Genomic DNA, 16,497 nt, shown 5'->3' with positions numbered 1-16,497 from the left:
TGATTCTGCTGCAAATAATGGAAATTTATACATCATTCTGATTATTGCTGATATTTTTGGAGACTCCCCTTTAAAAAATAAAACAAAAAGCCAAAAACCTTGTCCTTGATTGACACCAGCCTTGCAACGGTAGGATTGGCATCCTGCCAATTTCTCACCCGATAAGACAGGGCAGGAGGGTAGAGAAAAGCACTGACAACATGGCCGTTGTTTAGTCTACAGTGTTAAGACCTTAATAGAAAGGAGCAATTCTCCAGTGTCCTGAAGGTTTTGCCAGTATGCATCTGCTGCAGTGGGAAAATTAAGGTGATGGTTTTTAGGATTAAAATTTTAGTGTACCCTCTTTTTATTTTTATTTTGGTGTGTGATCTAGCCATGTACTGCAGTGTGACTATATAAAAATAATAATAGTCCAGTAATTATATACCTTTATTTTCAAAACTGTTTTTATCTGGAGGAGGTTTGGGGACTGTGGTGGGGGAATAAGAATAGAAAAAAGATTATATCAATGTGTGATGGGAAAAGGATAATAAAGAGCCAGGTGCAATCCTGTATGTTCATAGTCAGCACTGTTTAGATTTTTAAGGCTTCCTATTGAGGTTAAATTTAAAAAGAAAAAAGATGCAAACAATACTCAGATTTCTTATTTCAGCTACAAGTTTTGAAAGCTGTGTGCATTGTTCCAAAATCCCGACTTTATCTGTAGCCTGGATAAGAACAGATCATTCTGTATGTTAGGGGAGCGGAACATTTAAAGATCTGCCTGACATTTTTTTTCCTCCAGAACAGTCTGTAGCTTCATGTATGAAGGTAAAATCCTTACAGTGCAGTTACAAGTTTGTCACGTTAAATAAAAGCATGACTTTGTCTTGTTGTAGTTTCAAAGTGAAACAAACTGAAGCAAAGGCAATGATCTAAGATACAGTGTGGGAAAAAAGGGCAGGAAGATTAGAATATGATAAACAACATAAAAAACAACATAAAAAATGGCAGGAGAATAATGTTTACTTTTGAATACAGGGCCTGCTGCTAGGTTGGCACTGTTTTTTAGGTTAGCAGAGGTTGGAGGAAGGGCCGAAATGAGGCGGGGCTAAATGCTGTCAAAGAAAATAATGGTGGGGGGTGTCCTGCAAACTGCTGTTCTCAGATATTTTCTCCCTCCCCCGCCCAGCTTAAAAAAAAGTCAGTACTTCCTTTTAAAACTATTAAAATTATACAAAATTTTAATCATTGAGTATACTGGATGCTCTTCCCTGATGTTAAGAATTCTGATTTTGTAAGGAGATAAATGAAATGTTTTAAATGATCACATTATTTTGCAGGTATTTAAATATACAATAAAAGCAATAGCTTTACATTCCATATGACAATATTCGATTCACTTTTGATGTGTTTGCATGTGGGATAAAGTTTAACACAGCCATCTGAAAAATGTATCCTGGTCTAGTAGACCTACCATAAATATCAATAGGAATTTGCTAATCTGAAAGAAAGGAGGAAGGGTAGATCTAATAGAGCAGAACATGATTCAGGCAAGACACAGTAAAGAAGGCTGATAATCGTTTTCTAATTTTAATCAGGACATTTCAAAGAATTTGTATCTGACTTTTAAGTGTACATGCAGGGCACGTCTCAAGCAGACAACGTGGCAGAGTTATTTTATGCACTTGAACTAGCTGTTTATAGTAGTTAGCAAATTTTGTAGTGTCAATAATAAAGGGTGCAGCCTAAGAAACCCTTTTCTTAACACATCATTTGCTGCATTTATAGCTAATTTGTAAAAAAAAAGTATATCTCTAAATAAAACAGAAATGTGGTTTGCTTATATCCCATAAATTCTATTAACCATTTACGTTCTGCTAAGTACGAATAAAAGATAAAATATCAGTAATTCCAACCAGGTTTGCAAATCTACCTTTAAAGGAAAATTTAAGAAAGTCAAAGACAAGGTTAAAGCTCTCTAGTAATTATTATTGTTCTACTAAATATTTAATAATGCTTAATGTGTTCCTGTATTTAAGATTAGAAAGAAGCTGAGATTATTATTATACTTGGAGACATAGTCACTTTAGAAATCTTTTAATAATTATTTTTATGTTTTAATTAAAGAACTGTAAATTCTGTTTTTGGTATATTGGTGATTTTGTTTTTTAATTTTGATTCTGGGAACTCTCTATTTCAATGAGGAATCTAACATTTATAAATAAATATTAAGAAATATGTTTTCTACGTAAAACTAATTTAAAGAACTTAGTCTGGCATTCTTCCATCTTTTGTAAAACTTTTGTTGATTTCAAACCTTGATGGATCTTATAGGTTTTCTATTCAGGAGGTAAGGTTTCTTATGGCTCCAAGTCATGTTTTAAAAATATTTTCTCACCTTTTGTCTATCATAGACTGGGAAAATTCTCTTACTGGTTATGCAGGATTTTATATATATGTTAGACTGATAAAAAGTTGTCTGTTGGACTGCAGTTGTGTAGGAAAAATAGCCTCCCTTTCCTTTGCTTTTAGGTGCCATGTAGAATTGCACAATAAATTTGCTTTAGAAAATACCAGGAGACACATAATGAGGCAGTTAGTCACCGTTTGAATGTGGTGGTAGGAGAACTAGGTTTGCAGGAACTAGGTTTGATTTTCAAGGGACAGTGTTTGCAACACACGTCTGTCCACACCTTTCACTATATCCAGGCATTATTAAGACACTACATTCTGGGTTCACTTTTTGCAAGATCAACATTTTTGTTTGCTGACCATTTTCTTTTTCTTACAAGGTTTCCTGTCCACTTTTTCCATTAACCCTTCAATTTCTTCATCATTTTCCTGCAGACCACATTTGCATTGCTGAATGCAAAATGTATGTAGCAAAAATCCCATTCTGACAATGAATTTTGGGGGCTAGGGAGTGAGAAGGAAGGTTGGGGGTTTTAGTTTTAGTCTCTGATAAGGCAAAATTCATAAAATACAGTTATATCCACACATACCTACCTCAGTGTGCAGCATTTATGTGTATCTGCAGTTTGTATCTAGTCTATATAGACAACTAATTTAAATTCTATACTAAGAAGAGGGATCAATGCAGAGCGCATGATTGTGCTGACAGCCATATGCATTTTTTTTGAGTTTTAAAGGAGAATAATTTCCACATTAAGGAAAATATGTATGTAAGGGGTACAATATATATATAATGTTCTGTATTGCAATTTTAACCTTTTAATCAGTAACTCTTTAGTCTTTAAAAATGGATAAAAACAGGCACACCATTATAAATATAGAAAGTCGGCATAAAAATAATTACACTGGTTTTCTATGGCGTATAGAAATATACTGGAGTAGCTATTATTTAGTATATATCTGTAGGCCATCTCTTCATAAAGATTTTGTTTTATTGTTTTAAGTATGCTCTTTTTTCAACAATTAAATTAAAACTGAAGGAGTCCCTGTATTTTGTATGTTTATATGGCTTGTTTCAAATTAAAACAAAGAAAAAGCAGTTTTTGTTTTTTTAATATATCATCATTCACAGAAATAATGATAGTTGAATATAAAAAAATGTATTTGTCTGTCAAGTCACAGGAACTAATGTGGGTTAATTAACCCTTAGAATGAAGGTTTGGTTTGTTATTGAATATTTGGAGTTGATTTTCAAGATGTGTGACATACCTGAGAAATTTAATTATGTGTATTTAAATTGAGATCAATAGAATTAAATATAACATTAAATACAATCTAATTTAAAGAAGGTAAATTATTGCATACACCTTAGGCTTTTATAGTAATGTTGCAAGTATATTAAATATAATTACAATAATATAAAATATAATTTGAAAAATAGACGTTATATTTAAGTATGTAAAATATACATAGTGGACCATATCTGTGGTAACTTTTGTACCAATGGCATTGTGTGAAATGTCAGGTTAGGTAAGATGTGGCCTAATAATTATGCTTTTACTGAGAATGAATAAAACAAATTCTGCCTGTATATACATCCATACAATCCCATTAACTATAAGAATAAGTATTACATCATCCACGTATTAGTTATCTATGTTTAGTGTCTGGGCTTCTCAACTATTCTCCTGTAAGGTTTCTGGATCTATGAATTCTTCCAGTATTTAGGGAATAGTGATCATTTTAAAATTAAATTATAGAAGAGGAAGGAGAATGGGCCCCATTTTCCTTTCCCAAAGTGCAGCTCTATTGCTTTCATGAAGTTACTCCTGAAATAATTGATTAACATCTCCTGGAGAAATAACAGTTGAATATTTAATTCTTTTAAACACAGTATGAATTTACCTTTTAGTTAAATCACTGACGTAAAGCCTACTGTGTATTATAAAATATAAATTTTCTGGTCTAATTTTAAAAAGTGTTAGTCATTCACTGGGGAAAAGGGATGCTGCTGCTTTTGCTGCTCTGGCTATTTATTTAGGTACCTAAACAGGAGTGGTCTGAGCTCTTTTGGATAGCTGACCCATGATCATGACAGAATGAAAACCTGCTATAGTTTCTGCTACAGGTGAAGCAAAAATGCTTTTAACAAGAAACAAATCAACATGTACAAATTCCTAATATTTCTTAGTGTAAATATCTTAAAAGTTGCCAGTTGTTCTCACTTGAGAGCAGCAGCTTCATTTACATATTTTTTTGCCTCCAGTTTCTCAATTGTTTCATTAATTATGGGGAAAAATCAAAATGAGAACACTGCCAAGTTTTTTACACTGATAAGGAAGTGGTGGTTTATAGTAATTATCAACTAGAGGTCCAATCCTGCAAACAATGGCACACATTGTTATCTTTACACACATGCTTATTCTCATTTATTCTAGTTCAGAGCTCTTGCAGGATCTGACCCCTCCTTTAGCAAGTAATTAAAAAACACTCCACACCCAACACCCAGACCATGCCACAGAAAACCACACCAGCCCCCAAACAAGCAAAACCTCCAATCACAAACCAAACCTTTAGTGCAGTATCTTCCTGAAATCAGTTGCAGGGATATAAAAGTAGAGCGACTGGACTGAAAGAGAATTGTTTTTAAAGAGAAATATATTTTTAATAAACATATTTTTTCTCTCCGTAATGGTCATTTTAAATGTTTAAAGACAGGGGAGATGTTTAAAATGCATCTGGCTGCAGTAGCATCAATTTTACTCCCTCACTATCTTCTTCAGTACTACAAATGCTCAGGTTAAGCATTGATCCTGCAAAAGTGGACATGAGTAGCATTACTTTGTATAGCTATTGACATGTGTTCGTGGATTCTGTCCCTTCCCTCTCCCCATCTCCCGTCTTCTGTTTGAACACATCACCTCTTAGCTCTGTGTCTTTTTGGTCTTGTAAGTTATTGCGGTGTGGGTGAATTGTTAGACATAAGACTGATAGCCAATTGCTGCAAGTCATTCTGGAGGTGGCATTATCCCAGTACGTCACATACACCTGGAATCTCTTATTGTTATAAAATGTGCCAGTACAAATGTTTTTGGAGAGAAAGTTAACAGTTGTATTACATTAATGTATTGTTAAATCAGAAACTATTAATGTAATAGTTTACGATAATTCTAATTATTTTTCCTCTTTTATTTAAATGCAAAGTAAATTAAGAAAACATTCGTTTTTGGTAAATTTAAGTATAGACTCAATTGCTTATTGTCCAAAGCATCATCTTACTCTTCAATACGAGAAGAGGGATTCAATGAATTTGAATATCTTTCTCTTTTCCTTTAACATTGGCTATATAAAACCTTTAAACATAGGAATTATTGCACTAAATTAGGTCAGTGGTCCATCTAGTGCCATACCCTCTCTCTGACAATGCTACTGCTAAACCCTTCAGAAGTTGGCGCAAGAAATCCTACGGTGGACAGTTTTAGAATAACTTGTCCTTATGGGAAATTTCTTCCTAGGCCCTGTGAGTGTGTTTTATGCCCTGATACATAGGGAGTCATATCCTTTGTAAAAATCATTATTCTAATTTATCTGTGGATATTCTCATGCTCCAGCTGACTGGCTAATCCTTTTTGAATCCTATTGAACTCCCCAGTAACATATTCTGGAGTGGCAATGAGTTCCACAGGTAAATTATGTGCTGTGTTAAAAAGAAAATGCTGAATAAGTTCTAGTTTGTTGCCTTAATTTTATTTACTTGACTGTCCCAGTGTTTTTGGAGAAACATGTTTGAATAGTCTATTTACCTTCTCTATCCCAGTGTAATAATTGATATATCTTTATCATGTCTCACTTTATCCATCTCCTTTCTAAACTACACAGTTTCCATTTTTCTGCTCTCTGCTCATGTCTGTTGCCTGTCATTGCCTGTCTCTGCTGTACTGGTTTTTGTTGTTGTTGTTGTAGTTTTTTAAGGTAGTCAACAAGACCTAAGAACAATTCATTATCAGTACAATGTGCTGTTCTATTTCTTATGCAGCCTGCCATTCACAGTTTGAACCACTGCTGCACAGCAAATGAGATTTTCTGTGAGCTGCCAGGTCATTTTTTTTCAATGCTTACTTTTAGTTTAGATCCCAGCAGTATGAACTACCTGGCCTTTGTCAATGTTGGAGTGCATTATGCCATCGTGCTGCACATGATGCACAGCTTTGTCAGATCACTCTAAAGTTCCCCACAGTCCTGAGTAATCTACATCTGAGTCATATGAAAATTTTCCCACTTCATTCACCCACTTTTACAGACCATTGCACAATATTTTAAACACTCTGAGTACAGATTCCTAGAGCACACACTGGTAAATTTTCTCCCTATTGAAAATTGACTTGTTATTTCTAATGTTTGTTTGTGATCTCTTAGCTAATCCATGACAGTACTCCCAACTCATGCCTCTTCTGCTTCCTTGTAGCCTGTTACAAACCACATTGGAAAATCCATAAATAATATCATATTCTTTGGTTGACTTGACAAAAACATCTAGTAGAGAAGAGAGGCCACATTTTTCATTTTTTAACCCAGATTGTTTTCCCCTGATTATATAAACTTCCTTTAAGTATAAAAGGTGTTATACTTTACAAAATAACCTTTTTAGTCAGTTTATACAGTAGTAGAGTGTCAGTGGCATGTAAATCTCAAGATCACCCCATGTCTTATAACAAGATTAAGTGAACCACTTGTTGCACTTCAGTATATTCACTGACATCAGGGATCTGATGTTAGAAATTCAGATTCTTCATTCTTAAGTGTCTTTGGAACCCTTGTGTATGTAGATAGATCGATAGATAGGTAATCTGGGAGACTTCTTACTCTTCACTTTTCAGATTGGCACCTTAACCTCAGACAGTGTCTCCCTTTATTACCTGAAAAATTAGGCTAATCAAGCTTAAGGCAAGAAAGACCAAAAGATCCTCTAGTTTGATTTCCCTTGTACCACAGTCACCTGCTTGTGTTTGGTTAAAATAAATCTCCCAGAAGGGTATTCAAGTCTGGGATAGGCATCACCCTATTGTCTTCTGTGCTGAAGTCTGACAAAGAATCTTTTCAGGGGAGATTAACGGTATGTCTACACAGCAGCATTATTTCAAATTAAGCTGTTCAGGAAGACATTTTCCAGAATATTTTGTTTTAAAATAATGCTGCTACACATACAATCTTGAAATAGCCCTCGGCTATTAATAATCAGTAGCACCGTATGGCTCTGGTTCTGTGTCAGTTACTACAAAATATATAATGCATCTATACCTTTCTGCTTTTCCCTAGCTGATTGTTAACGCTCTAGAGAGCAACATCAGAACCTCTTCCTACAAGCATATGGTCTATGAAGGCTACTCCACTCATTTCTTCCTGCCTCCCTGCAAAATAAAAGGCTCAATATTTCTGAAAAACTAAAACACTGGGAGCTGTGTCCATCCATATTCAGTTGTGCAGGGAGAAGTTGTCAGTCTTTCTCCAATCCAGAGCCTGAGTCTTTCTCCAATCCAGAGTACAAAGTGCAAGTATGTGGCTACAAGGTTTACACTTGACAGTCTGGAGCCTCTTGAAAAGTTCTGTACTTCTTAGTTCCCAATAGTACAAGTGAATGGAGAGGCCCATTAAGTTTTCCTGATGCAATGAGTCTTAACAGGAAGACAAGAGACTATAGGCTGACATGGAGAGAGAGAGTTACAATTTTAAAGAGCTTCTCAGTTTTGTTTGTTTATTTGTAAGTTGAATGCGTGAGCATATCCTGTGGAAGACCTTGTGACAGAGAAAAGCTTATTTGCAAAGTCTCGTAAGGTAGAGTACAAGAAATCTCCCTAACATCCTACCTCTATTGCACAGAGGGAGCAGCCTCAGGGAAGAAGCAGGGGCAGGGCCTGCTATGTGCAGACTGGAATTACACAGAACACTCTGCTCCCAACTTCGATGTTTAGGGCAGAGCTATGCGTGACTTTGGGGTCTCTCCTCACATCTAACCGTGTGCCTAGCTCTTGTACTGGAGCTGCCAGTAGCTCACTTGCTCTCAAACAGGACACTCCAGACCTTCAAGGGCATCTTGCATGACTAGTGCTAACTGTTGCCAAAATTAAGACCTGGATATTTTTTCTGTGGAGTTTTACTCACTGTTAGAGGCTTTTCACCAGTTCAGGGGCCCTGCCTCATGCTTGACTCCTGCCAATTTCCACTGGCACCTCGACTGGGTGAAGATAACTCAGAAGAACTTCTATGCAGTAGTGGAGAGGTAAAGGCATTTTGCTCTCCCTCCATACCTTCTTCTCACCTTTTTTTCCTCGCCTATGTTGGCTGCTGTCCATGCTGTGTAAAGTGATGGGAGCACTACTAGATTGTGATGAATACTATCACTAGACTGTAATATGCATCTACTGCTGATATACTTCAAGAAAGGATGGCCCTATGTTTCTTAATGTAGGGGTGAGAAAAGTGGGGATGGACCCCAGAGAGGGGTGAAATTTCCTAATGACAGCGCAACCTGATCAGCTGCTGGGTCTCAGGCTCATCCATCTCACTAAAAAATGTTGAAATATGTTACTGTGTTTTATGTCTGCAAATGCCCATATATTTATATAGTTAATAAAGTTTTTACATTCTCTGAACTCATTTTCTTACACATGCCAAAGAAGATTTCTTTTTATATGAACATAACTGAAATTTCCATTTGGTTTGGATTACATTAGAGAGCTTGGGGGAGGGGCCTGCTAATTTCAGAGATGAAAAATTAGGCCTGATGCAAAAAGCTTGCTCACCCGTCTTAATGTACAGTGTGAAAATACCCAAAGTATATTTAATTATAGAATGTCAACAGGATGAATATGTTAGCAGAGGGCTCAACTCTGCTGACTTTGTCACCCTGTGTAGCACCTTACTGCATAAGCAATTCCTAATTTCAGTGAAATGTCTTGTAAAGCAAGGAACTATATAACATGAAGGCAGAAATAAGCCAACTGACATTTAAGTACTGATTAGTAAATAATAGTAATACTTCTACCTGGCAATTTTCATCCATAGATCTCAAACCAACAACTCTGTAAGAGAAGTATTGTTATCCCCACATTGTGAATGAGTAGAACCAGATATGGAAACCAGATTTCTTGGTCTGTCAATGTGGTGCTTTTTCCACTAGTCATACCGCCTTCCATGTATGGTAAACACAATAAAGTCAGTCATTGACGCTATGGTTTGGTTAGTTTTATCAATAACAGCACTACACATACGCTGCATCTACACTAGGTGTTATTTCTTAAAGCCCAGGCCCTCTTTTGAAAGATTGCATGGCGTGTCTGCACACACCGTGAACTCACTCAAAAACGAAATCGAAGGAATGCGCCCCAGCATCTGAAATCGCTCTTCCAAACATGAAACAGGAAAAGCCGCCCCTTTTGAAAGCTTATTTTGAAAGAAGGCATGTGTAGATGTTCCGCGACTCGCTCTTTTGAAAGAGCAGGGTCCTCCATGGCGGCGATCAGCTGTCAGGTGGATATGTGCTGTCCAGCACCTGCAGGGCTCTATGGTCTGTGCGTGCAGGAGCCCTTAAGCCACACGCACCCAGAAACCTCATTGCAGAAAGCTGAGAGCCTGTAGGTAGCAGCCACCACACGTGGTGCCCCCGCACACCTCAGCCAGACCCACAGTGGCTGCCAGCACAGCCTGGCCAGCAGCCAGCAAGGAGAGAAGCCCCAGGGCCCCCGCTCTGAGTGTGTCCAGGACTCCCAGGGATCCAGCTGGGAGGGGAGGGGAAATCAAGCCCTCTCCTGGACGGTGCATGAGCTCTGGGACTTGCTGGGTCCATGGCAGGGCGAGGACGTCCTGAGTGGGATGGGCACGAAGTGACAGAATGCGGCCGCTTTTGACCAGCTGGTTGAGGAACCTGTGGCCACCCTGCCCACACTCCAGAGCAGGCATGCAGCAAGGTGAATGAGTTGCAGCAGGGGTACGCCCGGGCTCGCTTGGGGGCCGCCCCCGCTTTATGCCCATTTTACCAGGAGCTCCAAAGCCTCCTGAGCCCATGGGGCACTGCCTCCCTACCCTCCATCCTCAATACCTCTATGGAGGAGCCCCAACCAGAGGAGCCCAACGAGCCAGGACCGTCAGCCAGCCCAACGCCAACAGGACCAGAGCCAGAGGCTGCAGCAGGGGCAGAATGGTCCAGTGAAGAGGGGGACCTTGTCTTAGATCTCCCCTCCCGCACCTCCAGCCATGCCTTGGCCAGCCAGGCATCCCCTGACCTCAGCGATGGACTGTCAGGTATGTACTAGACAAGGCACACACCCCAGACCACAGGGTCAGGGGCTGTATGCTAGCCAGAAGGCCCCCAACACCCTCAGTGGACCTCGGCCAGCCACAGACAAGCGGGGCTGTGGCCCTCGGGACAGCAGCACAGCTGCCAGTGGCCTTCAGCACCCACTTCCATGGACAATGCTGCGGCCCCCTCCTGCAGGGAGAGGGTGGCCAGGGCCAGACTGCACAAGGAGGCCGCCCCCAGGGGATGAGGAATTCTACCGCCACCATGGGCCTCCAGGGTCACCCCGCCATTGGACAGGGGATGGGAACTTGCTGCTCACTGGGTCACAGGGGGCGTGGGCCATGGGGCAGGGGTTGATACTCATGGCCTGTGCCTCTCTTCCCTCCTATCTCCACAGCTGCACCATCCGACGGCCAGGAGAGCCTCGCACCCTCTGCAGTGCCCAACAGCCCCCTGGAGGCAAGGGACGAGGACCACACCATGCCACCGGCTGAACCAGGGTGACCCTGCTGCCAGAGGGGCCAGAGGCGGGCAGCGGAGGACCTCCACCTCGCCACCTCTGTCTGCCGGCAGGTGGAGGTGGCAGAGCAGTGCTGGGCAGAACTGATGGACACCCTGTGTGGCAGGCAACTTTAGGGAGCTCCTGGTCTGGATGCCCCCTCCCGCTGTCCCACCTACAGCTCCTCCACCCATTTCCCCCTGCAGCCCCTCTTGCTGGAGCCCCACCTACCACCCCCCCTGGAGAGGTCCCTGCTGGGGCCAATAGCCCATCTGCAGTGAACCCCCCCACCACTACCTCCCCATCCTCCTTGCACCCTCCCAGCCCCATTGCTTAAGCCATACTAGCAAGACTGGGGACCCCAGACCTGTGGGGGAGGTGCAAGTCCTGGGGCCAGTGTGGGTCGAGGCCCCCACCCCTGCCCTGCAGTAAGAGCCCCCCCCATGCAGGCCACCCACATCCACCTCCTTTTGTATATTGTTCACATCCTTCCCACATGTGTATAGGTGTACGATAACATTTGGCATAGTTTGAGCAATATTGTTGTGTTGAATAATAGCAGTTTATTTCACCCATATCCCTGTGTGCCCATTGGGGAGGGTGGTATGTGGGAGGTCGGGGGCAGTGTGCGGGGTGGGGCTGCATGTGTGAGGTGGCGGCAGGGGGTGTGCAGGGTGGGGGGTCATGCATGGTGGACCCGCTAGGGGTGGCTGGGGCAGCACTCACTGGGGGCCCTGGTAGAAGTATTGGTGCAGGGCCTCCCGGACATGGACCCCATCCAGGTAGACCTGGCGGCTGGGTGTGGCAACTGGCTGGGGGAGCCCATGCCAGCCTTGGTCACCCACCCCTGTACAAAGGCCTCTCCCTTGCTCTCCACAATATTATGGAGCGTGCAGCAGGCGCCCGCCACGTGGCGGGCATTGAGGATGCCCACCTTCAGGCAAGCTAGGAGGCAGCACCAGTAGTCCTTGAGGTGGCTGAAGGTTCACTTGACCATGTGGTAGGTGTGGTCAAGCTGGGTGTTAAACCACTCCTAGCTGGGGGTGGGGTGGCCCGCATAGGGGCACATGAGCCAGGGCTGGAGTGGGTATGCCTCATCAGCCCCCAAGCAGAGAGGCGCTGTGGTGTCCCCCTGTGGGATCTCCCTTTGGGGGATGTAGGTCCCTGTTTCCAGTTGGCAGCACATGCCCAAAGGGTGGAAAATGCACACGTCATGGGTGCAGCTGGGCCAGCCCATGTAGATATCCTGGAACTGGCCCCAGCTGTCCACCATGGCCTGCAGGACCACAGAGTGTAGCATTTCCTGTTCATATATTGTCTTCCACTGTGCTCCAGGGCATGGGTAGGTCTATGGGTCCATCGAGGGCCCCAAAGCAGTTCAGAAACCCGAGTGCAGCGAAGCCCGCAGTGGCCACGCCCAAGTTCCCAGTGCGGACCACCCTCTGGAGAAGCATCGCATTGAGGGCACACACCACCTGCGGGGGGGAGACGTGCACCCTTGAGGGTGTCAGGGTGTGCCAGGCCCTGCCCCAGCCCCACCCCAGGTCCCCAGTCCCGGGACCCCGGCCAGCCTTCTTAACCTCCATCACAACGGCCCCAACTGTGGCCTTGCCCACACAAAATTGATGTCCCATGGAGCAGTAGCTGCCTGGAGCGACCAGCTCCCAGACAGCAATCGCAACCCTCTTCTCCATGTGGCACCCCACATCCAGGTGTCCTCATGTCTCAGCGTAGAGTTCCATCAAGGCACATAAAGGCAGAGTTCCATAAAGGTCAGCCACTGCAGCCAGAAATTCTGGAGCCACCAGTCGTCATACCACTCCCACATGACTAGGTGCTCCCACCAGTCTGAGTTGGTAGGGCAGCTCCAGAGCTGGCACGGTATCCGGGGGGCATGAAGCAGCCGAGGGTCTTGGGCATCCCCAGCTGCCCCTGGGGGTGCCTCCCCCAGCAGGAGCTGCAGGGCAGCCACCACTGCTGGGGCCAGCAGGTGACCACTCCACCGGTGGCAGCAAGCAGGGTTTCCAGCTGTTGCTGGTTCATGCTCTGTCCTGTGATCACTGTGTCTGTGGGGCTGCTAGCAGCTCTGCAGGCCTTGTGCTGTGCAGGGCAGGAGTGTTGGGGAGGGGCCGTTTAAAGCGGGGGCTGGCTATGATCCTGGAAAAGCTTGTCTGCCATGAAGCCCTGGCTGTGGCATTTCCTGGCCCCTTCTTTCGAAAGAGGGTATGGGTACGTGTAGACACTCTCTTTAGAAGGGCTCGCTGGTCCCTTTTGAAAGTGGAGATGGCCCTTTCAATGCCATGAATCGATGGCGCCAGCACCAGCCCGTGTGTAGATGCTCCCCTTTCGAAAGGGTGCTCTAACGTAGACATAGCTGTAATGTTCTAAATACATAGTCAAGTTTTGTAAAATTTAACACCAGAAATTACAATAATTAATTGTATTAAGCCATACTTAAGCCATACTAGCAAGATGAGTGCTTTATAACACAAACTGTATTCGTCCTTTACAAATGGAACATTTATATTAAACATTTAGGTGATAAAGTGATGGGTACTTTAAAAAGACCTACGATGTATACATTCAGATGATACCAAACCAAAGAGTTTTCATGTACTTTTTAATAATTATTTTCTACAATATATGCACAATTTTACAAACCAAGTCTGGATCTATCAAAAGATAAGTGAGGAAAATAATATTTTTATTTAAAATACTTTTGGCTGTTTTAAAAATAAAAAATTGGATCTGCTAACATTGCAAAAATTCACAAATTTAAAGGGATAATCTTTTTAGATTTTTTTAAATTTCTTGCTTTTAAAACTATCTTATTGAATCTTAATTGAATAAGGTATTCCCATATTAAAAAAAAAAATCAAATGACTGGTGATTAAAGAGAATTGCCACTTGCCTGAGCTGCATCCCTAGGGATATGACCTTTTTAATCCTCTTTAGTTAATGTATTGGTGATCTTTACTTAGGCAAAGTAAATAGTGAATAGTAAATAGTACTGAACAAAGAGGAGGTCATGCTTCCTGCATTACACTCTGACCCAGGGGTCATGGCCTTTGTTCACTTCTCAATAGGAATTGCTCTCAGAGGGCCACCACAAAATGGAGAACTAATTTAGGCACGTGCTGGCATAGAATGGCAGAGTATCAAATTTACTTCATGTAAAACTCTTGAAAACTTGAACTTGCACTAGACAATAAAAGAAATATTTTTAAAATGGATTAAATCTTTCATTTACCAGTGTTTGTATAATTACCCCTTTTTATTGTTATTAGCTTTGTCCTGGCAAAAATATATTGTTCAGTTAATTCTCATATAACATGTGCAAGTACTTTATTTAGCTGACTGGACAGTCTTCTGGCCATTCACATTTTTAACTGAAAGTAATGAATTTGCAATTATTTTAACATTAATTTCTTAATTTTTTAGTCTTAACTTTCTAATCAGAGCAGGCATTATTAAATTTTTGAAAATTACTGATTTTTTCTTAAAAGTGAAACCTAAACTATGGTAACTGAGATACTAAAGCTTGGGGGCCTTTGGTGTCAAAGACATTATCTCACAATATGCACTCTTTTTCAACTTGCAAAGAAATGTGACAGTATATGCTGTCAGAAGATTTTATCACCTGTGCCCATGACATCCAGAACAGTATGGATTATATACCATGCAAAAGTAGTGCACTTAGTAGTGCTCACAACACCCATTGAACTGCCTTAATAGAGAAGGCTCATATGAAGTAGAGTTGATTATGATGTCAAATATAAAATATAAGTGGACTAGATTCTTGTCTCACTTGTCATTGGTTTTAAATCAGTATGACTCTGTTGACTTCAAATGGTTACTCTTGATTTATGCCGAGTGTGATTTGAAAGCAGAATTTAATGCTCCGTTCAAATGCTTAATATGATCAGTAATCAGTGTGAAATTCATTTCAATTACTTTATATAGAAATATTACTTCCTGCGAAAATATTTCATACATTTGAAAAATGCACATTATGTTCTGTTGTCCATGTCCATCTGTTTCTTCTGTGTGATATGCTACATTCATCAATGAAATCTATAAAAGAAAATAATTCAATCACCAAATAATTCTTCAGTAAGTGAACACACATACCTTAAATAAAAATCAGATCTTACCATTTTTTCCTTCTTTCCAAAGATAAAGCCATTAATCTCTGATGACTTGGCCAAGTTGTCTAAAAGGAAGAAGGGTTAAAACTGAGCACAAAGGAATGGAATAAAAACGTTCAATGTTACATTCATAAACATAATATCACAGTAATGACACTTAATGATCTTTATGCCTATCTACAAGAATAGATTCAAGTGCAGTCTCAGGGCTAAGATAATGTATTAAAATAATTATGTATCCTCAAACTTTAATATATCTAGTTTTGCTGACTTTGATTCTCCACCCCCATTATCCCATTTTTACAGTAGTGTAACACCCTTAAAAATCACAGAATATGATGATTAAAATTGGTTTAGTGAAGCAGAGAATTATATCCATTATTTTGCTGTTGGCTAAGGATCCACAACTGGCAACACTAACTGCTGTAGTGTTTGCTACTTGTGAGTATTATTACTGACTCCAGTTTGACCATGCCAGTAATAAGCCTTACACCTTGTACTGGGTGCTTCTACATCTGTGCCATCTGCATAGTGTGAGCAAATCTTGGTCGCATTTGTTTGTGCCATGGTGGGTAGGTGAGTGGCTGAGGGGTGGGGGTGGGGGTGGAGGAGGAGCAGAATGGGTATTACATATAGCAGCCTGGTCCATAGTGTATCTCATGCAATACTGGAGGAGGATATGGGAAGCCAATGAAGAAGTTGATCTGAACAAAATGACTTCTAGAACTGTAATATTTAGAAAAATGAAGGAACCGTTTCTGTCAACTTCAGATATTCTAAAATGCTCCTTTCTCTTTAAAAACTAAATTGGGATCCTGAGGTAGTCTGACAAGGTTGCTTTAAGATTTCTGTTAGTCAACTTTTTCTTTTATTAAGAGCTGTCTTGTAATTATTTTCCATTTTTCCAATTAATAATCTTTCCAGAATAACGTAGTGTTAAGGGTTTCTTAGTACATACTGAAAGATGCCATCTCTTAAACCATTAAATTTTACAAACCAACTCAGAATCTATCAAAAGATAGGTGAGGAAAATAATATTTTTATTTAAAATACTTTTGGCTGTTTTAAAAAGAAAAAATTGGATCTGCTAACACTGCAGTGGCTGTGAGGTGGGGGAGCGGAAGGGGGATTGCATGTAGCAGCCTGATGTTTTTTGATGT

The 16,497-nt window shown here is 41.2% G+C and overlaps 1 long non-coding RNA gene across 2 annotated transcripts in view; it reads left to right on the top strand.

Moving 5' to 3' along the window:
• The first annotated feature begins 217 nt into the window (after positions 1-217).
• Positions 218-16,497, top strand: part of LOC142018008 (uncharacterized) — a 216,459-nt gene continuing 200,179 nt past the window's right edge. The window contains exon 1 of one of the 2 annotated variants that reach the window (XR_012646652.1): positions 218-306. This is a non-coding gene — a long non-coding RNA (uncharacterized LOC142018008). The remainder of the gene's footprint in view (positions 307-16,497) is intronic. The other variant, XR_012646653.1, reaches the window with a different exon arrangement.

The sequence above is a fragment of the Carettochelys insculpta genome, chromosome 1, assembly GCF_033958435.1.
Source record: "Carettochelys insculpta isolate YL-2023 chromosome 1, ASM3395843v1, whole genome shotgun sequence".
In the NCBI taxonomy this organism is placed as follows: Eukaryota; Metazoa; Chordata; order Testudines; family Carettochelyidae; genus Carettochelys; species Carettochelys insculpta.
Note: the sequence above shows the minus strand (reverse complement) of the source record. Positions and strands in the feature narration are given on the sequence as shown.